This window comes from Anolis sagrei, chromosome X (assembly GCF_037176765.1).
Source record: "Anolis sagrei isolate rAnoSag1 chromosome X, rAnoSag1.mat, whole genome shotgun sequence".
NCBI lineage: Eukaryota > Metazoa > Chordata > Lepidosauria > Squamata > Dactyloidae > Anolis > Anolis sagrei.
Genome location: NC_090034.1, coordinates 33,728,271 through 33,740,135, shown reverse-complemented (window position 1 = coordinate 33,740,135; position 11,865 = coordinate 33,728,271).

Below are 11,865 nucleotides of genomic sequence, written 5' to 3'. Positions count from 1 at the left end.
ACAGAGCTACCTCTTTACATTCCTTCAGTAATCCTTGCAACAACCGTAGCAAGGTCTGGTTATTTTTTTTTCAACTGTGGAACACATGCCCTTTGAATGTCACAACCGCTCTCAGAGGAAATAATTGGTTACAGTTGTAGTACCAAGGTCCAAAAAGCAGCTAGTTGGCATAATAATGATACTAATAATAATACTGATACTCGTAAAGAAGTAACTATGTACGCTCTTATTTCTCAAAAGTAACTCCAATTTCTTACTTTTTAAATAGTGGTACACAACTTGTTCTCACATATAGCTGCCTTCTCACCTTCCTGTTCATAATGGAACACAAGGCACTGGACCATGCAGTGGTGCCCCTCCACATTTATTGAAATCACACTCTTGTAATGGTGACAATAATTACAAGTTAATAAGCTTTCAAAGTGAATTAATTCTTTGTTAAGTTACAGCCATAATAACTTTGTTATGCATAAGTTTTTGCAAAAAAGGGATTAATTTACAAGTACCAATGTACCTCCAGTGGAAGAATTAATCTCTTTTAGATTAGTGCCTTTTTAAAAAGGCAGTTATTGCTAGAAAAAATGGCCATCATGAGATTTCATTCAAAGCAGGTGCTCTGGGTTTTTCTCCCAGACTCTGAACCCTACAGGGTTTTTGTGAGGATTAAAAAAGGTAGTTGGGGGAGAACTTTTGGTTCCCCAGATGTTTTGGGCAGCACAAAACCATCTTAAGAGCTTGAAAATACTTCTTTGGGGGGGTTACATATGCCACCATCCTTTGCTATTTTGGATGGAGGTGATAGGAATTGCAGGGGCCTAAATGTTCTCAAGTGATCAACCAAGCAACCTGGAGGATGTGTTCCAAATGTAGAATGGAGTAGTATCTGTGCCTCCCATTGATCTCATACCTGAGGGTAGAGGAGGCAAAATGAATCTTTTTGAATTACAGCTCCAAAGTCTATGCTGGCTGGGAGATTCTGGGGGCATTTCCAAGTTCTTGAGATACTGCTTTAGAAGCCTTTCCAGAGCACAGGCTCCCTCTTTGCTGAATTGACTCTGCAGAGAGGCCACAGCTGATGGATGGAGCAAGGCCCGACCCTGGAGATCGGAGCATGCCTCCCTGCCTCCCACTCCCTTGGCACCATCCTTTTACAGGTTAGGAGATAAATGCCTACCATTTGGAGAGCTTCACATCACGTGGGTGTGATCTGCTTGTGCAACAGATCTACATACCTGTGGGTTTTCCCATTACCATTTTGTTGCTTAACGGTTAGGCTTTAGAGGGTACACACAAGTCAATGCTGGCATGGTCCATGCAGACAAAGTCATGGGGTGCAAGGCGAGGGAGAGATTGGAGGATTTGTTTAAAACCAGATCTGAGCTGCTTCAGTCGTTTTTGTCATTCTTTTTAAGGGGTGGGGAGGGTGACACGAGCTGCCAATCTTGAAAAAAAGTGTAATTGAAGCATATTGTGTAAAACAATGCCAGAGAAGGAAGATGAAGTGGGGAAGGGCTTTCTGGAAGGGGACCCCCCTCCCTTGTAAGGAGTGAAGAAGCAAGGGAGCCTACCCAGAGTAAGGAGTGATTCATGCATGATTCACATGGGTGGGTGCAATCTGCTTCAGAAGGCCGTCTGTTTGGGAGATGTAGGAATCCTTGCCGAACGCATCTGAGCAGGTTAGCTCTTGCAGGGTCGAAAGAATCCCTGCTTTCGTGGTCGGATTTGTACCAGCTTGCTAGATATCGCCAGAAGCCAAGAGAGGAATGCAAACAATGCAGTGCATGCCTTACAAAAGAGAATTTTTTGGAAAAGCAAAAATGGTTGGGGGGGGGGGGCGGGAAGCGATGCTCAATTACATCAATTGAAAAATAATATAAAGGGGGCTTGGATTAGATTGTACCCAGTGGTTTGGTACTTGCTAGAGTCATTTGGGCCTGGCTTTTGTAGCCTTTGCCTGAAACATATCCTGCCTTTCATTCCACAGAATACACTACCTTTCTTTTTCATAGGTAAGATTCATAATGATGAAAAACCTGTGGGGATTTTCTGTTGAATTTGCACAATCCTGAATATTCAACTCCGTATCATAGAATCATTGAGTTGGAAGAGACCTTGTGGGCCATCCAGTCCAACCCCATTCTGCCAAGATGCAGGAAAATTGCATTCGAAGCATTCTCAACAGCCATCCAGCCTCTGTTTAAAAGCCTCCAAAGAAGGAGCCTCCACCACACTCCGGGCCAGAAAGTTCCACTGCTGAACAGCTCCCACAGTCAGGAAGTTCTTCCTGATGTTCAGGTGTAATCACCTTTCCTGTAGTTTGAAGCCATTGTTCCGCGTCCAAGTCTCCAGGGCAGCAGAAAACAAGCTTGCTCCCTCCTCTCTATGACTTCCCCTCACATATTTATATATGGCCCTCATCATGTCTCCTGTCAGCCTTCTCTTCTTCAGGCTAAACATGCCCAGCTCTTTAATCCGCTCCTCATAGGGTCTGGAGTGCTTGTTCTCCAGACCTTTGATCATTTTAGTTGCCCTTCTCTGGAAACATTCCAGCTTGTTAACCTCTCCTTTCAATTATGGTGCCCAGAATTGGACACAATATTCCAGGTATGGTCTGACCAAAGCAGAATAGAGGGGTAGCATGACTTCCCTCAGTCTAGACACTATACTCCTATTTATGCAGGCCAAAATTCCATTGGTTTTTCCCCCCGCTGCTGCATCACATTGCTGGCTCATGTTCACGTTCCTGTCCATGAGGACTCCAAGATCTTTTCCACAGGTACCGCTGTCAAGCCAGGCGTCCCCCGTTCTGTATCTTTGCATTTCAGTGGAATATCTTGCATTTGTCCCCATTAAACTTCATTTTGTTAGTTTTGGCCCATTTCTCTAATCTGTTAAGATTGTTTTGAATTCTGCTTCTGTCTTCTGGAGTATTAGCTGTCACTCCCAAGTTGGTGTTGTCTGCAAACTTGATGATCATGCCTTCTAACCCTTCTAATCAAGAGTATTTGAAAGCAGTTTTATTAACTTATAGCTGCAAGCTTCCAATTAATTGGCTAGATGACTCTTAAAAGCTTTGGAAGAGCTATCTCAATTGATTGGGCAGCAGATCTATTTTATTTTTAAACAATCTCATCTCATTCATTTTGATATAAGTATATAATTGCAGACAAATGGGGTTCTCAGAATATTGAAGGTGCATAACTCTCTCAGTTTGTGAAGGAATGGAGTAACTTTTGTCACTTCAAATATCGAGTAAATGAGGATCACAAATACAGCTGTAAAAGCTCTAAAACAATCCACATACAAACTAATTTATTATTTCTGATATGTCTTTTTCTTAATCACAAAATGACAAGACATCTTTTAAGATGGCCTATCCTAAAAAATCAGCCCACTTTTGTCCTTACACATACCTTTGTTTTTCCCATTTTAGTTATTAAAGTGACCCATCAGATGTAACATGACAACATCTCTAAGAAAACTCTTCAGGTTTTCAGCAATGGTATATTTCTTATACTGACAATAATGGCAGTTCAATGTTTTACACACAACTTGGTGTTTCAGAATTAGTATTGTATTGAAGTTCTTTTAAACTTTGAATGGCTGTTTTCATGTATTATACCAACATGATGTTGTTGCAGGACTATTTTGTCCATGTGTTTTGTTACTTTAAAAAAAGCATTTATCAGAATTTCAAAGACATGTTTTCCAAGGTAACACTTAACAGGCTAAATGTATTGCTCCGCTGCCTCTTTCACTATAGAAGCACTATAGAGGTAAGGAATGCATCTGACAAAAGTGGATCCAGTCTATAAAAGCTTGTGCTGCAAACCCCTCTGTCTTGGTCTCAAAGGTATTACAAGACTCTTTTGTCTAGTCAAGTGAGAAATGCATGGACAGGACTAGAATCCGAGAGATTTCAGCTTCCAATTATGCCAGGCTTTCTCAAGTGCGTTAAGGCTCAGAGTTCCTTGAGTAGAAGCAGGAGGGAGGAATAGCTGGTGGCTGGCAAAGCACCATAACAACCAGGGATATTGATCCCAAATACAGTTGTGATGATAAGATTTACATGTCTCAAATGCATGAATCAATGTTGCAATACATTTACTACATTCTGCCAATACATGATACAAAGCCTGGATATTGATACAGACCAAGCGTTCATCAACACCGTAGAATTCACACAGTTTGATAACACTTTAAATGTCATGGAGCTCTGGGAGATGTAGTTTGACAAGATCTTGAGCCTTCTCTGCGAAATGATGCTAGCGCCTCGCCAAACTACAACTGCCAGGATCCCATAGCCTTGAGCCATGGCAGTTAAAGTGGTGGCAAACTGGATTAATTCTACAGGGATTGCATTTGAAAAAAAGACCTGTATTGTGTATGTGTGAAGGTACTCTTTTCAACTTTATGTTGCTCCCACCGCTCCCCATGTTGTTTGCACCAATTCCCCTTCTAGGAAAGTGGGCATAGGAATGTATTGAGTATCTATTAAAATGTATCCAATTGAGGTCTTTAATCAGGTGTCAGATTGAACTGATAATTTAGCATCAGAATCAGAAAGCCTCACAAGTCAAATCACCCATCGGGAAAGACAAATCTATCTTTTTTACATTTCTAGGTGGAGGCTTCTCTGCATAGTTGCAGCTAGCTTTGATTTTGAGAAGATCTGGCTAGATTCCTTTTGAGCATACGTCTCTTACAAGAATGAGGAGATAGCAAGATCATAAAGAAATGGCATGAAAACTGTTGTGTTACATGTGCATGCTTTATCAATGCTAAGTGTAATTCTTACTGATACGTTTTGCATATTAAAATGATATAGGTCTAGAAGGAGCCTGGGATGAGGAACACTGATGCATGCATATCGGTTAGAGAGAACTTTTGAAAACAAGAACCTTGAGTTTAGTCTTCCAAGTCAGGAAAAATCCAAATTGTGAACAGTTGTAAAGGACAGAGGAACACTTCCTCAGACTGAATTTTGATTACATGTAAGTTGAAATGACTTTAATTGGGAACTCCCCCCCCCCCCCATTCAGTCTGTAGAAATGTTCTGAATTTGAAAAGTTGTCCACTTTCTGCAGTGTCTTAAACTGTCCCCATCGAAAGCACTGGAGGCTACTGAAACCTGACCTTTGGTGATGTGCAAACTAAACTGTAAACAAGCCAGGGTTTGTTAAGGAGACGCAAACCACACATTGAAGTTATGGTTTGTTGCTGACGTCTACATTTGTTCCTGATTTGTTTCACTGGTTGCCAACCCTAAAACAGGAGCTGAGAAAAAGTAGAAAGTGATCAGAAAGGAGGGGAAATTGAGAGTTTGTGCAACAAATCTTAATATAAACCACAATGTCCTGTGATTAAGGCATGTTGAATTATGCTGTAGTGTGTTTAGAATGAGATACTCTTGGAATCTCACCCTCCCTTTCCCTCTCTTCTCCTTAAGCAGCTTGGCTTTCCAACAGGTTTGGGTGACATTTAGTTTCTATTAAAAGTGATCAGAGCACCGAAGAGGAGGAAGGCGAGGCTTCTAAACATATCTCTGGACGCGAAGCCTGGCAAGGGGAAAATAAATAACTATGCTGGGAATACAGAGCTTAAAGTGTTTGTTTTAAAACAAGTGGCAATGCTATCCCGTGGAAATGATTTCTGATAGAGGGAGGGTGGAAACAGCATCTGTTGGTGGAATATTTGATGTACTTGACTCGCATCCGGAGACTCAGGTTTGGTAAGCAATCTAGCTACAGTGACACTGGCTCTTCAGGATTTCAGACAGATTTGCTGAACCTTTCTATGGATTGAGCCTTTGCTAGTCTGTGGGCTAGACAATACTACTGTAAGGTGGAATTGTAATTAGTTAAGTGACCAAACCCAAAGAGTGCTCACCAATAGATGTCATCAGGAAGAGGGGGCAGGCTTGTTTTTTGCTGTCCTGGAGACAGGACTTGGAGCAACGGGTTCAAATTACAGGCAAGGAGATTCCACCCGAACATTAGGAAGAACTTCCTGATTGTAAGAAGAGCTGTTCAGCAGTGGAACTCTCTGCCTCAGAGTCTGGTGGAAGCTCCTTTGGAGGCTTTTAAACAGGCTGAATGGCCATCTGTCAGGGGTGCTTTGATTGTGTTTGTCCTGCATGGCAGAAGGGAGTTGGATTGGATGGTCCATGTGGTTTCTTACCACTCTTGTTCTATGAAAACCCCATGATACTACAATAGTCAAAGATAAAACAAACCAAAACCCAAATTGATGTGGAATACAAATATTAGTGAGCAGTGTGTCACTAAAGAAAGAACCGTCTTCCCATTCTATTTAAATCTACTGGAGAAATAATTCAAAGAATCGACGTCATGAATTTGGGTTTTGAACCAAGTTCTCCTCTTGATAGCCATCTCTCAGGCAGGACAGAGAACACCATGGGACTTTACTGAGAGCATACCCACAAAAATCACATTTTTGGTTCTTCTGGATTCCTTAATCTGGAATAATGACACCACTGATTCTGTTGAGATAATCCTTGATGCAAATTTAAACTACCTCTTCATGCATTTTAACACGATGAAAGGTTGTGCTGTTTGCTGTCTGTGGCCTGACACATATGATAGTTTGTTGGAAATTGAGCTCCTTAAAACAAACTCAGTTTTCTCCTGGATAAAATCTATTTAGGAGTGAGAGGCTAAAGAAATCTATATGAAGTGGATTTTCCATACAGGATTGGATTTTTGAGTTTACCGCAATGGATATCTTCACAAGTTTGAAAACAGGTTTGGTGGTTATCCTCAGCCAGCAAGTAGATAGGGAGGAAGAGAGAGAAGGGTTTAGATGGGGAGAGGATGGAAAGATGTTGGCTTTTATCTTGTTGAGTACCTTGTTGTGACCCCCATATATTCACATGAAGTTTTCTACCTGCTGGCACTCAAATTATCTCTACACATCCATTTCTTGCAAGGGGTTTGTATTTGGGTTTGGTTGGCCGATAGGTAGCTGGTGAGGAGGGCTAGGCAGTGTAGAAGCAATCACTGAACAGTTATGCCCGATAGTTGTGCAACAAATCCATCTTCTAAGACTTGGGAGGTGCCAATAACTTGTCAGCTAGGAGGTGGGTGGAGGGGCGCTTCATTGTTAATGTGTTTTGAGTTCTAAATCCAACCTACAGTGGCTCTATTGTAGGCTTTTCTTAGCAAGATTCACTGAGAAGGACATTTTTGTCCTGGCCTTCCTCTGAAGCTGAGTGTGTGTGACTTGCCAAAGGGGCTTCCATGGCTGAGCAAAGATTCAAACGGTGGTCTTGACTACTACTCAGACTGCTGCACCACACTGCTCTCTTGAATTACTTGTAGTTTGGGGAAAGTCACAGACTCTCAGCTTTAGGCAAAGAAAAACCATCTCTGAACAAGAAAACCCCATGATACAATCACCTTAAGTCAGAAAGGATTTCTTTCCACTTGACAATGCAATGAGTTAGGGAAGTATTTCCTTATTTCTCTGCCCGCTGCATCCTTTATGTCTGGAAATTCATAGTTTTTGCTGGGTTGTGTGTGTGTGCACGCTTGTTTTACATTTCCCAAGCATTTAATAGTCCAACGATTTCTAAACCATGTTTGATAATTTGATTTAATTCCCAACCCATTTACATCTACATACCCAGGGAATTCCCTGAGCAGCCAGAAGCCATTTTCCTTGTTTAGATCGGCCCTGATTTGCTTCCAAAACAATAAGCATTTAGCCACCCAAATGTGCTGTTTGAGAGGCTGGTATTTTTCTTTGAAGGAAAATGAAGAGGCGCCCCTTTCTATTTGGGCTCAGATATGTTCTCGGATGTATAACACTTTGAGGTATTTTTACCAATGACAGTAACAGCACTTTTCATAGCTACTTGTGGGCCTTGCCTGCTTGCAACTATGTGTTGGCTGGAAGGAAGGAAGAAAAGTAATATCGGATCTAACTAATACAAGCTTTGTTGTTGACTTGATTTTGTAGAGCTCTTGCAGTACCATGTGCAAAAATACCTCTGTACAGCTACCCCGTACATCTTTATATATAAAAGTCCAAGTATGTCTGGCTGTCTGTATCACAAAGGCTTTTGCTAGATGAAGTGGCCCTCTGTGATGGCACTGAGAGGAATGGAGGAAGAAAGGAAATAAAGAGTCATGTTACCATGGAGAAATAGTGAGGTAGGCCCTCTCAGAGCTGGAGAAGGGAGAAAGTTGGTAGCCAGTGGGAGTGGTTGAAAGAATAAAGGAGTGTCCTTGGCCACCAGTCTGACTTGAGGCTGGTACCATGGGCTGCTGACGGCTTTTATTTTGTTTTATTTATTATTTTATCTTATTTCTAAAGTTTACAGACGTGTCATGAAATTTCTCAAGGCTGCTGATGCCGGAGGTCCCACCCCCTGTGAGAACTCTGAGGATAAGACCCTATCAATATTGCCTCTGCTTCTGTGCTGGATTCAAGTAGTGCAATATTGCTTATAGGGTCTTTTCTTTGGGGAGGTGCTCTTCGTGGGAAGAAAAAAACAAAACGACCCTAGAACAAACCAAACAAACAGCACTAACAGGTAGCACAGGCTGGTTGCATTTGGAAAGTACTCTTGCATTCTTCGTCAGAAACTGTTCCAGGTAACACTGATGCGAAAAAGGTTTTAGTGATCGATAGTGCCATCTTTTAATTAGCTAACTAATTGGAATTCACCCAGAGTGAATTTAAAATCGTCAGGGTCATCTGTAACCAGTGTTTAATATCTTTTTAAAAAAAGTATTACTGAGCTCAAAAGGACTTAGCGCAACATTGCGAGTGCTTTGGATTTCGGACCTGGGGTACCAAAAGTCCAACCATCTGTCTGTCTTGTCCGTCTGTTACTTCTATCGATCTAGTTCTTTATTTAATTTGTATCCCAACTTTATCCCAGTACAGGCTGAAAGTGCTTCACAATATGAGTTTAAGTACACTCTACTGAGAAGTTTGATTTCTTAAGTTCAGCGTGGTTTACTTCGTGGTAAGGAAAGCGGGCTGGAGAATGTCAGTAAAACTGTTTTACTTGCATCCTAGAACCAATTTCATCTGATAAGCAAATTGCATTTCAACCACTCAAATGCCCAGAATTTCTAACAGTTCTGTAATCTCTTTTCCTTTTAAAAATACCTATAAAGTAAATGCAAAACATCTGTGGTGGGCATCCTCAGCCAGTCTCTTGCGGCTCGGTGGAAGGGGTTTCCTGAACGTAAGGAAATGAGAGCTGTATCTGATCAATGAACCTTTCTCTCCCTCCCCAATCCCCCACCCAAGCTCAGTACTAAGGTATGTGAGAAAACAGTGGGAGTGGAGGGTGTTAAATCCCTTAATTTTTTTCCTTTGGAAATTATCAGTTGAAGGAGAGGGAGGATTGACGGAGGGCCCGGAAAGGGGGCCGAGTGGGTGGCCTTTTGTGTTTCAGGTGGTCTCCCAGTGCCCTCTTCTGGGGACCTTTGGAGGCCCAGGAAAAGGGCAAAGAGGGGAGGAGAGAGAAGGGGGCCTTCAGAACGGATTAGAAAAACAGCCAAGGAGCACTGCTTTGGCCTCAAAAGAGGGAAAAGGTGGTGGGGGATGCCTTGGGAGGCAATGGCTAACCAATTCCCTGCAGCAACTGGAGCTGCAGGGGCCGAAGGAGGACAATGGCCAGCCTCTCGGAATCAAGAGCTGCACAAGGCTGGGATATTCTGCCTCGCAGGACTTGCAGGAGCTACTGCCAACAAGTTGGGCCCTTTGACAAAGACTTCTGGCATCCCTGGATCTTCTGCGGGTGCATGTCATGCATGTTCACACAACTGTACAGATGTCACATGGTTTGGAGCACATTTCAACCTGTCCCCCCCCCCCCCCCCCGGACCTTGAACTGGTAGAAGTTTAACCTCTTTGCTTGGCCACCCAGGAGGAGACCCCAGAACTAGCCTGTGAACAGAAAAGCATGCTACGGGGCCGTCTGCCACTCTTTCCCTGTTGCACTACTGTCCAACGTCACAGCTAGCAGTGCAATAATGAAAGGGCGTCAGCCACTCCACAGAGCAGCAGAACCGGAGCCATGGGGGAGTTTGGGGGGTGAGAGGCAATTGAATTGACCTTAAGTGTGTTCCTGGATATGCTTCCCTTTTCGGCTACTGAAAAAGACCAGTGCCAACACTTGTTGGTTTCTGGGTACCAGAGAATTGGGGGTCTGTGTCTGCCAAGATGGTGAGGTGGGCATGGGGTCTGCTCTTAAAGAGAGCTCCTATGTCCATCTGCAGCCTTCCGGCTTGCTGGCTCCTTCCCATGCAGCCCATGAGGAACTTGTTAGCTTCTTACATGAATGCAGTTTCAAAACTTGGAAGTCTTTTGGGTCCAGGGAAGAAGCCGTACGAGAACGGACCCATTGAAGTGGGTCATAATGGAAGAATGCCACTAGAACAGGCCTCGGAGGCAGGTGTGTGGACATTGGAAGTGGCCTTACAACAGACCTGGCCTTCCCAGTCCAGAATGGCCTGCCTAGCTTGATGGCCAATTTCCAAGGTTTCAGGCAAAACTCTTTTCCATCACCAGCTCCCTGATTGCTTTTTTGCTTGCGATGTCTGAGATTGAATTTGGGACTTTCTCCATGCAAAGCCATGTACTCTGCCATTGACCTGGAATTCTACTGTTCTTCAGTGTTGAGTTGTGAGTTGCATGGGAGTCTGGACTATGGGACATCTTCAAGGGCTCCATTTGGGCATATATGTTTGCACATAGCCCTCCTATTCCTTTTGGATTGAAGGGAAAGTATTGTGCATGTGGGTTTGGAATGGAAATAAGAGTTTGTGGCACTTAACTAACATATTTGTAAGAAGAGATATTTAATAAAGGCATTTTGCCCTCTGTGTGTATATTTCAAACAGATTTTCCTGTGCTATTATGTTCCCCAGAGGTATCAGGAAGCAAAAAGTCCCCTATCATTCTTTTTAATTTAATATCATTTGAACCAAACCTTTTGAGGAGGTTTCATTCAAAGAGCCAACTGAATAAAGAAATGTTGGGAATCAGGAGCTGTTAGGCTCAAAAATAACCCTCTTTGGGGGTGATTCCACCAAAATATAGCAGAGCGCAAGATGCACCGTTCATAACCAGCAAAAACTTACGTGTAGTGAGCAAGGATTGGTTTCCATTCAACAGGATGGAACAGGATTGCAGATTTATTTATTTATTTATTATTTGAACTTATATGCCGCCATTCCCCTGGGGCTCGGAGCGGCTTACAAAAATGGCTAAAATCTAACAAAATTTAAAACAATTTAAAAACAGCAATATCAAACATTAAAAGCCTGTCGAAACAGGTATGTCTTACATGCCCTGCGGAAAGCTGGTAAGTCCCGCAAGGCATGGACTTCAGGTGGCAGAGTATTCCAGAGCGATGGTGCCACTGCTGTGAAGGCTCTGCGTCTGGTTGCTGTTAGACGCAAGGTCTTGACACTGAGAATTTCCAATAGATCTTGGTCCTCAGAATGGAGGGATCTCGGGTTGGTAGGGGGATCAAAAATGTCTATTTTATTTAAGAAATCCATTCTAAATAGGAAAGGTTCTTGGAGCTAACTAGCTTCACTGAGCTATCTTCTAAGGAAAAGGAAAAATAGTAAAAAGTAACTATATCTACTGCATCTTGCCTTAGACAATGGCAAGGTGTCTCCTCACTCTAGAGAAGCCAAAAGTAGAAGAGGCCAGAAAATGGAGACAGGCCACATGGCCAGCCCAGGGCAATAAAAAATACCTTTAAAAGGGGAAGTTACATTTCCCTAAAGAGATCACATTCCTAGGTATTCAAGGGGAGGAGACAGTGCCATGCAAAGATGAGTAAGACAACCCTCCTTCTTCACCCCTTCTTAA